Below are 12,247 nucleotides of genomic sequence, written 5' to 3'. Positions count from 1 at the left end.
ACATTCTACAAGACAGCTACCCTGGAATCTTGAGAGAAGTCAATGTGGTGAAAAACAAAACAAGAACAAAAGGTAGGAAAGTGATGTGAAGACTTAAAAAAGCATAAAGAGCCACAGGCATCACATGCAATGCACAAGCTTAGACTGAGTCCTGAATTCAAACAAAAACAAAAACAAAACCCCAAAGATACAGCCACAAAAGACAACTGGAAAATTGATTACAGTTTAGTATTCTGGTCATGTTGGAGAATGTCTTTATTCTTAGGAGATGCATGATGAGGTACTGAACGGTCAGTCAGGAGGTACACAACTTAACCCCCGATTAGTTCAGAAAAAAAAAAAGAACATAAGGATGTTTGGGGATAGAGTTGCTCTGTTTATCTATCAACCATCCGCCCATCCAGTACATGTAAACATATATACACAATACAGAGAAATATATTTAAACAAAATATGTATATAGTATACATAAGCATACATAGTGTGTGTATGCATGTATATAGGTATATAATATAAATATGTATCAAAGAGAATAAAGGACAGTTTTCATCGCAAAAAATCATTAAATTAACTTTACTGTAAGTATGAGCTGCCTTTAAGAGCAGTATAAGAAACTGGAATTATCCTAGAAAACCTCTCAGATCATAATATAAAATAGAATGTAGATGGATTTTGCACACATACTTTTATATAATAATTCTCATTGAGACACAATGATAGAGCAAGTGAAAACCTTTATAAGATTTCTGGCCATCCAATTCATTCTGCTCCTAATAAAACTATCAAATTACCTAAATGCAAGTGGAGATTGAAGACTTCTAAAGTGCTCGTGACTGCAGATAGGAGTCATTCTGTCTGAATTTTGAGCCAGTATCAAATACCTAATAATTATTTTGATGTTGTTGACATCACAAGGCTTGAATGAAGTGACAGAGGGCAGTCCAGCAAGAATTACAACCAACAATTTTGCCAAGGATATACCACATCTACCACATTTACTTCACAAGTAGGTTCTCCTCTGAGCACTGGGGCTGTGGCAATGAATAAAACCAAACAAAATTTCCTCCCCTCATGGAGCTTACCTTCTACAGTCCGGGGACAGAGGACAAACGAAGCAGCACTGTAATTTTAAACTGCTTGGTCAGGATGACCTCATTGAGGCCAAGTAAAGGTGGAGTAAAGAAGAAAGGTGGAGATAAGGAAGAAATGCCATGTCAGCATCAGAAGGAAGAACCCTGCAGGCAGAGGTAAGAGTAAGGGCGAGGCTCTGAGGAGGGTGGGGCTGTCCAGGCAGGAGGTCAGCCCGGTCATCAGCTTTCAGCTTTGCAGCAGCCAAGGGACAGAAGGCAGAGAGGCAGGAGATGCTAACGGAGAAGTCAACAACTTGTCAGGGTCTGGTGGGACCTTCCGGGCCGCTGGAAAGACTGAATGAGATGGGAAGACATCGGAAGCTTTTTGTTGTTGTTGTTGTTGTTGTTGTTGTTGTTGTTTTAATATTTTGTTTTGTTTTGTTTTTTGGCGGGGGGAGGTAATTAGGTTTTTAAAAATTTTTTTTATCTATTTATTTTTTAATTTAGAGGAGGTACCAGGGATTACACCCAGGGACCTCGTGCTTGCTAAGCAGGCGCTCTACTGCTTGAGCTATACCCTCCTTGCCGGAAGCTTTTCAGTTGGTGACAAGCATGATGCAGCTTAAGCTTTATGGGGTCCTCTGGCTGAGAGAAGCTGGAGTGAGAAGACCACGTGGGGGACTACGGCAATCAGTCAAGACAGAGAGGATATACTGACCTAGCAGACTAGGGTGGTAGCGGAGATGGTGAGAACTGGTTGATTCTAAATACAGAGCCAAAAGCATCAGGAGATGGGTTGGGCAGGGACACAGGACACAGGGAGGGCTAGCTGCCTGAGGAAATGGAAGGATGGAGCTGCTGCTTACTGACACGGGGAAGCAAGAGGAGGGACGACGCTGAGGGGGAACACCGGTTCAGTATGACACATCAAGTAGGAGAGGCTTTTCAACATCCAAGTAGAGATAAAGTAAGTGGCTGGATAGGAGTCAGGAGTTCAGGGGAGAGGTCTGAGCTAGAAAAAGAAATGTGGGAGTTAACAGCATATAGATGGAAGTTACAGCCATGCGATGGAAGAGAAGTTAGAATGCTCTCCCTTCTCTCCATAAAAGATGAAAAAAAAGGGCATTTATTCGTAGAACAGAAAATAATTATGAGGTGGGCCTTATTAACATTCACTAAGAGTTCCATTTTATTAATTAATATGCATTGAACACCTACAAAATGTAAAACTCCAAGCATTTAAAAGGATTCAAAAGGTAATGCAGGAATTCCCCTGCTCTCAGCAGAACTTCCAACCAGTCAAGGAGGCAGATGTACTAATAAGACAAGGGGGTGACTGAAGAGAAGGGAAGGAAATCAAGTGTGTACTCCTGACAATAACCATGCCACTGGGATGACGCTTGGTCCAGGGGAGGCTGGGCTAGCTGCATGGAGGAAGGACATCTGACAATGTATATTTGTTCTCCCACAGATCACAGGTTGGCAAAATGACAGCATGCCTCGAGTGGCCAAAGTCACGCTGGGCAGTACACATTGTTAGGTCACCACCCTGCAAGGGTCAACAACTTGGTAGCCAGTTATGTCATCAGCATTGGCTGAGTCAGATGGCTGGTATGCTGTAGCTACATCACATCACTTCTTCAAAGTCCGTCTCAACATGGCCTCTGACAAACAAGAATATTCTTTTATTTGTCTTTCATCTTTTTTGGAAGCTGCTATCAGGTGGCCCAGAATAACTGGAACAACAGAGTCGTTACAGCTACCTTCCTCCAGCTTCTACTGTCCCTCTCCAACCTGACTCTCCTCCTAGTAGCTTTCTCCCGGTGCTCAAATGGACTTTGCAGCTTCTTCCCCTTTCTGAGCTTCAGTTCTAACTCCTACACCCAAAGACTTCCTCCACACCCTACCTAGAAACTCCTTTGTCTTAATCTTCCTAATCGTAGACGCTACACGTAACTCCATTTTCCTTCATGAGTCAAAGTCATTTCCACAAGTTTAAAAGACTACTGATTTTTTTGGTTGCTGACTGCCCATCATTTTCCAGAAGATTTTCTTGTTCCCATAGAACTAAATCTGCTTTGAACTTTCCTAAAAAAAATCACAAGAGATCAGTTACAAAATACCTAATGGTTATTATGGAGTTACCACTATTTCTCCCAATTTTGACCTCATTATTACTGTCAACTAGCCAACCATCAGCAGACAGTAATTTAGAGGAACTATGGTGCTCTTTGGTGCATACATTCTCATGAATATTTAAAGCTTCCTCTTAGAGATGTGTTGCCAGCTTTAGCAATGATGGAATCAACAGTCATATTACTATCTAAACAGATAAAATTCCCTCAAGTAAGAAACTTGAAATACATTCCACTGCATATGAGGACATCTCTGCACTACGTAATGCTGCTTCTTCAGTACGTACTGCAAGCAATTTTCAAACAAATGCTTTCAATTCTCAGGATGGAACTGATGATCTTATTGATCTAGGTCTGGAAATCAATAACATCTCAAGGCAGTGAGCTCACTGCTCTCCTAGGAATCATAGGAAGGTGGCTACAAGTGTACACTTGTTTCAGTAACTATCCTTCTCCATTGCAAAGACTAGAATTAAGAATGTGTTCATCACACAACCTTCACAGGCCTCCCCAGACCTATCTTTCTCCATGCAGAGAAAACAGAAGTTAAATTTCCAAGTCGCTAGCTGATGAGGAGACAGCAAAGCCCAGGTGGATATTGGAGGCAAAATAAGTTTCTTTTCATTCAACGCAAGAGTCTCTGAAAGGATAAGGGTTCCTGCAAGTGTCACCCTAGGTGACAGAGCCATCCTTTACTCACTGCCCCTGGAGTGGCTCTACAGCTGGAAGAGGTGGCACACTAATAGCAGCACTGGGGAAGACATAACATGAATGGTCCCTGGAGTTACCCAAGGCCAGCTTCCTATTTCACAAACTAGAGCAAGTGAATAAAAGGGAATGTCATTTACAAGTTTGCCCAGGAGTACCTTCCAACAGGCACAAGTTACAAGTAATCTCCCATACACTGACACACAAGGACGGACAGAGCCCAAGGGCCATGAAAAGTCAGCATGAGAGCAGGAGGTCGCTTTCAACACCCAGAGCAGCGGCACAATGGCTCACAAGCTCAATTAAAGAAGCAAGGGTCCTGAGCATAAGGAAAACACCGCAAAGGCCGGCAGAAGTCCACCTGCTGCTAAAACACAGGCAGAGAGTCTGGTCTTTCCCTACAGAGTTAAACTGGACTCAGCTGCTGGCTGTCAAAAGTGAGGTATGAATGTCAAATGCTAGACAGGGTGTGGAGAAAAGGGAACCCTCCTACACTGTTGCTGGGAATGTAGTTTGGTGCAGCCATTATAAAAACAGTATGGAGATTCCCTAAACACTGAAAACGGAGCTATCATATGACCCAGCAATCCCACTCCTGGGCATATATCCAGAGGGAACCTTAATTCAAAAAGATACGTGCACTCTAATGTTCATAGCAGCACTATATGCAATAGCCAAGGTAAGGAAGCAACCTAAATGCCCATCGACAAATGACTGGATAAAGAAGATGTGGTATATATACATAATGGAATATTACTCAGCCATAAAAAATAATAAAATAACGCCATTTGCAGCAACATGGATGGACCTAGAGATGATCATAGTAAGTGAAGTAAGTCAGACAGAGAAAGACAAATGTTATATCATTTACAGGTGGAATCTTAAAAATACACAAATGAACTTATTTACAAAACAGACACAGACTCACAGACACAGAAAACAAACTTATGGTTTCCAAAGGGGAAAGGAGGTAGGATAAATTAGGAGTTCAGGATTAGCGGATACAAATTCCTATATACAAAACAGACAAACAACGAGGTCCTAAGTATACAGCACAGGGAACTATATTTAATAGCTTGTAATAACCTATAATGAAAAAGAATCTGATAAAGAATCTATATATATGGACTAAATAACTATGCTGTACACCAGAAACTAACACATTGTAAATCAACTATACTTTAATTAAAATAAAAAAGGGGAGGTATGGCTGTGGTTTGCTTCTCCAAGATACAGTCATTGAATTCTACAATTTATGTTTTCTCAATGTCATATAAGATATGGATTTAACACCTCGTCAAGCAGAGGTCATGAAAGAAACAGTTATGAACAATGCTGCTGAAGGTAATTTCCAACTGAGTCTGCACCGAGCAGCAGAGCATTGCCATTTCAAAGTGTGATGGGTGGCCAGCTTTAATTCTTGCACTTTTTGGCTTAAAACAAAGCAAGACCACAACTTTTGTTTAGAAGCCCACCCATCCTCATTTCCAGAGCCTTCCAAGAAGGGAAACATTTGCCCTCCTCATTTCCCCTCATCAAATGAATATACAGTTCTCTATAATGTCACGATGCTGCCAAGTTTACACAAAAAAGACTGAAAACTGAGAGCCTGGGGCCAAACCCTGTCCATCTGTAGGTGACGCTGTTTGGCTGAAGGATGTTCTGTAAACACTGAATTGAATGCCAATACTGAAAGATAAGAATTTTTCACACAAGTAAAATCCAGATTTCTAGCTTCTCTTGAAAAACAGGCAATTCTGGCAATATTCACTCAGCCACCTCACTTATGGCCCTGCCTGGTCCCGCTGGCACCTGTTCTGTCTCTGGTTTACAGGGGTCTTTGGCTCCCTAACAGTTGGTGCCGGGTCTGAGCTGGCTGCACCGGGCCAGTGTTCACAAAGAGCACTGCCTGGTTTCACATCCAGTATGACTGCTTGCTGGTCATGTAACCTCAGACAAGTTACTTAACCTCTCCATGCCGCAGCTTCTCATTCTGTAAAATGAAGGCAATAATATGACCCACGTGTCAGTGAGGAATAAATTCGTTTATATAAAGCAGTGGCTCTCAAGGTGTCCAGCCTGTGGAGGGGAAGGATCCCACCCACGACTCCCCTCAGGACATCTGTCAATGTCTGGAGACATTTTTGGTTCTCACAACGAGGGGAGGCGTCCCTGGCGTCTTTTAAACACCCAACAACGCACAGGACAGCCCCCACCAACCCTAAGTGTCAACAGTGCTGAGGATGAGAGATCCTGATGTAAACATTTAAAACAGCAGCTGACAGGGAAGAAGCCCCTCTAAGTGTCACTTATTATCAATAATAACAAAAGCAAGTCCTGGCTGGTGCTCCCACCTCAGCTGGAAAAACTGTGAATTTCTCCAGAGCTCCACGTGTTACCTTAGAAGAACTGGACATACCTTACAAATACGAAAGTGGACTTGAAACTTCCCTGGCTCTACATCATTAATTCAGCAAATGATTAATTAATTAAAGAAAGAATTATGAGAATCTATTTTCCTGAAACAAAAAGCAAACAAGAACATGCTCTAGTGAGCAACAACACACAGTATCTGAAAAGTATCCCATCCCAGAAAAGGTGGGTCATGGAAACCTGTGCTCACTACAACTTAGAAGGCACTCAACCAAATTCCTCCAAACTCCAAGCTTAATACAGAGGATGCCCACCAGGCTCATGGTATTTTTTGGAAAACTGTGATGAGAGGGTAAGTAGAAGAGAGAAGTTTTAAACTAAAGAGCGTACCAAACCCGACACCAGCCAGTGCTTACCCAGGAAGAACCCATAGGTTTAAACAGCTCAGTCAGGGATCCTTGGTAAGAGGTCCTACTTTGACCTTGAGTCATAACAAGAGGTATCTTCCAGATCCAGGTCAATTCACTAGCAAAGCAAGTGAAACAATCCAGAAAGGCCTCAGCTGTGCTGATACTCTTTAAGAGGCCACCAGGAGATCTGATGTAGGACAGTGGGGGCACAAGCCCCCACTGCCGTGAACCAGGAGTGCTGACTGGGCTCCTTAGCCCAGCACTGCAGGGTCCCTGGCTAGTCCTCTGGGCCTCAGTTTTCTCACCTTCACTATTAAAAAGTGCAACTGCTAGTATTTTTTCCCTGAAACCATAAATGCAGAGAACACTGATTTTTATTTGCGGCAGTGCACCTTCAATATTTACTACCCAAAGACTTGGGCGCCTCTCAAGAGACCCCTTGGTAATTGTAGAAGGCAGACCCTTAACTGAAACAGGAAAGAGGTTCTGTTGAATCCAAGCCAAGAAAAGCGTAACAATGCTTCTTGCAAAGATGAGGTAATAAACACTCCATTAATCCAAAGAGCTAAACTAAAGGGTTCAACAATCTACAGAAGACTTTGTATGTATAACACAAGTTGTTAAAGTCTCTTTTACGCCCAAGTCAACATATATTTGAACACTCAGGTACAAAACAGTGCTTTACCAATGATATCAAGATTGATAAACTGCATCACAGAGAAAGACTACCGAGAGAGAAGCCTTCCATTAAAGAGACACAAAAAATAGCTCATTAAGAAAGCAGCCCAGATGGATACAGAGGGACAGGTAGAATTTTGGCTGGATTTGTCCATCTAGAAGGCATTCCAGGTTGCAGGCAGAGCACAAGCAGTAACAGTTAAGCTGGAAAGGCCAGAAGTCCAGTTTCAGGCACTGGGTTCACAGCGGAAGGACAGCGCAACTATTTGAGACCAAATCATAACAGCCTGGGTCTTCAGAAAGTGGGTGTCAGTTGCATAAATAATCTTAAAGGATAGAGATACCCAGTCAAAATACCCAGTAGATGGTGTGAAGAGCAAAAGCAACCTTTTGCTTAAATTTAAATATCTTCCAACATTTAAGAAAGACGGTGCTACTAATTCCATGAACATTATTCTAATTTGACTAGTAGAAAAGACCACCTCCATTAAGTCATAGGAGAGTCAAAAAGCCACCAGAAAGTAAATTTAACTATTTGTTAATTTGCCATTATTCATCAACCATATCCCAATCATAATAACATAAGCGAACCTTAGAAATTAAGAATGGGTATTCTTAAATTGCATGAACGCAGTAAACCATTTTCAACCATATAATTTACCAACTGATTTTTACTCATTAAAATCAATACATTCCTAAGAGAAGTTGTATTCCTGAGATGACCCAATGGCTTCCTCAATTATAGGAAGAAACTCCATGTGCCAACAGAAACTATGTGCCAGCATCGTGTAAAGCTGGGTTTAGCTGGGAAAAAAATAAATTTTAAACTCCCTTACAAAGATTTATGAAACTAAAACTTAAATTTTAAACTCATTTTGAAACCACTTTTTACTAAGAAAATCAAGATACATTCAGAAAGTTTATACCTGCTCACCGCTGAAAGAGAAGTAAAATAAAGCAAGGGTTATTTTCGCCCAAGAAGTAGCACTGTTTTACCTTTTTAAAATTACCTTCTATGAGTTTCAAAACATCATGAATTTAGGGACTATAAATTACCTTGTATGAGTTTATGGTCAGTAACTTCAAGATGTTGAGATACTGTATTTTTATATACACAGAAGCCCCTTATGATGGAATTGTCATGTGGCAAGTATAGCAGTAAAAACACTAGGCTGATATTTAGTGGGGTGAGAATTTGGTGCCAGTTATGTCTTGAAAAGCAATGAATATCTACAGGCCTCCAGTCTCACCGTTAAACTAAGAGAATCGAATCTAAAATGCTATTTCATAAAATATTAATTTCACACAATAGAGATTTGTAGTTGTTGTCGTGTACCCAGGCAGTGAGGTGTTTAGGCTTTGGGGGCAGGCTAACTGGAGTGTTCAAAGCTGGGCTCCCTCAGGACCAGCTGGGTGGCCTTAAGTGGAAGTTTCCTCTTCCATCAGGAAGGGTTAACATCTACCTTTGCAACGGGTTAGAAGGAACAGAGTGTATACAACACACATGGTGCAGGCAGGCACTAAATAAAGGCAGACACGAAGTCTCTGGTCAGTAATAAAACTTCTAATGGAAAACAGGAATCCACTTGACATGCAGCTTCCAAAGACTCTGCTTGGAGAAGAGCAGGGGCTGATGGCCTGCACATAAATACTGGACAGGACTCAAGGTTGAGAGTAGGAAGGAAAAAAGCAGGGAGAGGAAGATGAGCTTAGATAAGCTCAAGAGTCCTGCACATAGTGAACAGGAAACAAACTGCATGGAACACAGTGCTGGAGGGAAGAAGATATGTTTCCATTGAGAAGGAGGATCACTGGTTAAAAAAAAAGATTTACTACAATGATTTCATAACTAATATAAAGCAGAGAGCTGATTAGCATCTATGAATGTCAAGAAAAAAAAAAGGAAGAGAGTTTTGACAATATATAAATCCTATTTCCTTTGCCTGTCTGTAATTCCTACATGGGTTCAGATGGTCCCACCTCCTGCCTGCTTCTCCAGGGTAATCTCCTCCCACTGTCCCCCCAACCTCACTCTCCCCTATGTTCACTCAGCTTCTGTTTTATCCACGGAACATGCCAAGCTCATTTCTCCTTTAGTTCCTTTGCGTCGTTACTTCTGCTTGGAAACTTCCAGCAGATCTTCCCACGGCTGACTCATTCTAAATATTCAGGTCTCATCCAAACTTCCTCAAGGAAATCTTCCTTGATCACCTATATCTATTTCCCCCAAATCCTAGTCACACTCCAGCCCTTTGCCCTCTAATATTTTTTCTAGCATTTATCATTATCTAAAACTGTCATTTTTATTTTACATATTTATAGTATCTCCACCAAAATGGAAGGTCTTTGAGGGAGGGAACCTTATCTGAATTTTCCAGTATTTGATCCCCAACACCCAAAACAAAGCATGGCACAGATGAGGCATTCATCAGATAAATCTGTCCAAAGAATAAATTCAAATGATAATAACCATCCTCTGTGAACATAAGCAAGGAAAAGTCCCCTGAACTGGCTTTAATTTCATTTCTTTAGTGCCATTTTATGCAATAATGAGGTCTTAAAAGGTCAATGCTTGAGACAGCAAGATTCAAAGAGAATGAATTCTTCATGACAATATAAAATATTATATAAGGATTCATATCTTGTACAGCACATATTTTCACTTTATGAGCATGAAATTATGCCCCAACTTATTAAGCACATAAATAAAGCAATGGTACCATAAGTTGTTTTGTTTTGTGAGGATGTATAGGTAGACAGTATGTAGATGGAAATTCTCTTTCACAACCCTTCTCAACAAAGAATTCTGAGAAACAAACTAAAGTAATTCCGGTGTATTTGAGAGATTCGACCTGTTACTTTATTACCTTGCTAAACTTATCCAAACTATTATTACTGAGTCAAGTGATGAATTCAGTGATTCCATCTGTGAAACAGAAGACAAATGACATGGTAAACAATTGGCATATTAAGAGAATGATAAGAAAAGTTCCACAATGTTAACTCATGTTTGACCTAAGGGAGGAGGGAGATCTCTTTCTAATCCTAAATCAAAACTAACCAGGCTATTGAGATTTCAAATTATGGCCACATACCCATGAGCAGGCAAAAGCAGTGAACTGAAACCACAGCCAGAACGTTCGTGACTTGTGCTTTAATTTTTAAATTTTGTTTTGAACAGTTTTTCTCGATGAATAAAGAGGCCAGTAACCCACCTCGTCTGTATAATTCACGCATCACCCCGTCAGCATTCTTGGTCACTCTGGAGGGCCCACGGGGCCAGCACCGGGCTGGACCCCACCGAGGACACTTCGGGGTCCGCAGGGAGAAGGGATGGAGACCTCGCTACCTACATCCATCCCCTAACCCCCAGCTCAAGCCCTGGATGAAAGGGGCTCCGCAATCTGCAACTTCACTTTTGTATCCTTTATAAACACAGCCTACCTAGCCCCTCCTCCTCCCCTGAGGACTGCGAGGGCTTAACAAACAGAACAGGACGCTAGGCTCAGGCCTCCGTTCGCGGGTCCACAGTGAGCCCCGGGCAAGTCATCTGATCCCGGGTGACTCAGTTTTTCAATCTGTCAAATAGGGTGACGAGAAACCCAGCCTACCTCATCGGAGGGTTCCGGGCCGGCCGCCCCAGGCTGCCCCGGCGACAGCGGATCTGTGGCTGCGCCCACGGGAGTCCTAGCGGGCGGAGGGGCGGGGCTTGGCGGGACGGGACCGGAGATCCAGCCCTGCAGGCCACGCACAGCCCACCGCCCGGACAGACGCCCCCGGACCTCCTCGAGTACCCTGCCCGCGACGTCAGCACGCTGACGTCGACGCACAGGGGCCGCATCTCGCCGGAGAGACCGAAGACCGGGCCAGGGCACGCCCCCTTGGCCTAGCCAGCGATTGGTAGATGAGCCTGTCAGTCATCTACTGCCCAGTAAGCATCGCGGGTAGGAGGGAGAGGGCGGGCCAGCCTGCGCTGAAGGGAGAGTGGGAATCTAGAACTTCGGCTTCGAGCGCGCAGAGCTGGTTGGACTTGCGTGAATCCGGTACCACACAGTTTTATTAGGCGTCGCTCCCCCTCCTCGTTGATTCTGCTTCCGCCTTCAGTCTCTTGGAGATTTAGGCTCCAGCTCTGGAAAATAATCATGGGACTGGATTTCAGGGTCCCTGGGCTCCTCGCACTGAGCTCTCCGGGAATGAAAAAGTAGGACAATTTCTCTGTTCAAGCGTCACCTCAGCTTCGAATTCTCCTCAAGCCCCTCAGACTTAGGATACCTGTTCTCTGTGCTCCTATCACATAACTAGCACCTCTGTCTTAATAGTAGCCACGTTGAATTATATTTGTATATATTTTACCTCAAAATTGGGCATCTTTTAATTACCGTTTTAATTCAAATTATCTTTATATTTTCAATTAAACTTTTTTCCTAAAAGGTGCTACAGTTACATCGTTCACGTATTTGAAGGAATAGAGGGTTACACAGTAAGAATTCTTTCGCTTCCAGACCCTCGGTCACTCAGTTACCCTATTGGAGTCAGTGCCTGAGGCAAGCGTTACTGACTTTTTGGATATTCTTTCAAAGACATTATACAGGCTGTTTGTTATTTATTTTGAATTATACCTAACCATAAATTGAAACATCACAAATGAGGCTAGTCCATTTTAGTCAGTAATTACAAACTAGTGCCTGCAGGATGACTCCTGGTTCCTATGCATTTACACATGCGTAGGTGTCATTTTTTTTTTTTTTTTGTCCAATCAGTATTGTATCCTTGAGATCTTTCCATATCTACATATAAATTTACCAAACTCTTCTGAAGTACTGCATGATAGTCCTCAGAACCAATAGTTTTAATTTATGATTCCCTTACCCTC

At 42.4% G+C, this 12,247-nt stretch overlaps 1 protein-coding gene across 1 annotated transcript in view; it reads right to left on the bottom strand.

The window, feature by feature from the left end:
• STARD3NL (STARD3 N-terminal like) overlaps positions 1 to 11,179 on the bottom strand; it is a 41,299-nt gene extending 30,120 nt beyond the window's left edge. The window contains exon 1 of the mRNA XM_006185295.3: positions 10,986 to 11,179. The gene's annotated coding sequence lies outside the window, so the exon portion shown is untranslated. The remainder of the gene's footprint in view (positions 1 to 10,985) is intronic.
• Between the last annotated feature and the right edge of the window lie 1,068 nt (positions 11,180 to 12,247).

The sequence above is a fragment of the Camelus ferus genome, chromosome 7, assembly GCF_009834535.1.
Source record: "Camelus ferus isolate YT-003-E chromosome 7, BCGSAC_Cfer_1.0, whole genome shotgun sequence".
NCBI lineage: Eukaryota > Metazoa > Chordata > Mammalia > Artiodactyla > Camelidae > Camelus > Camelus ferus.
This window is presented reverse-complemented; position numbering and strand designations above follow the sequence as displayed.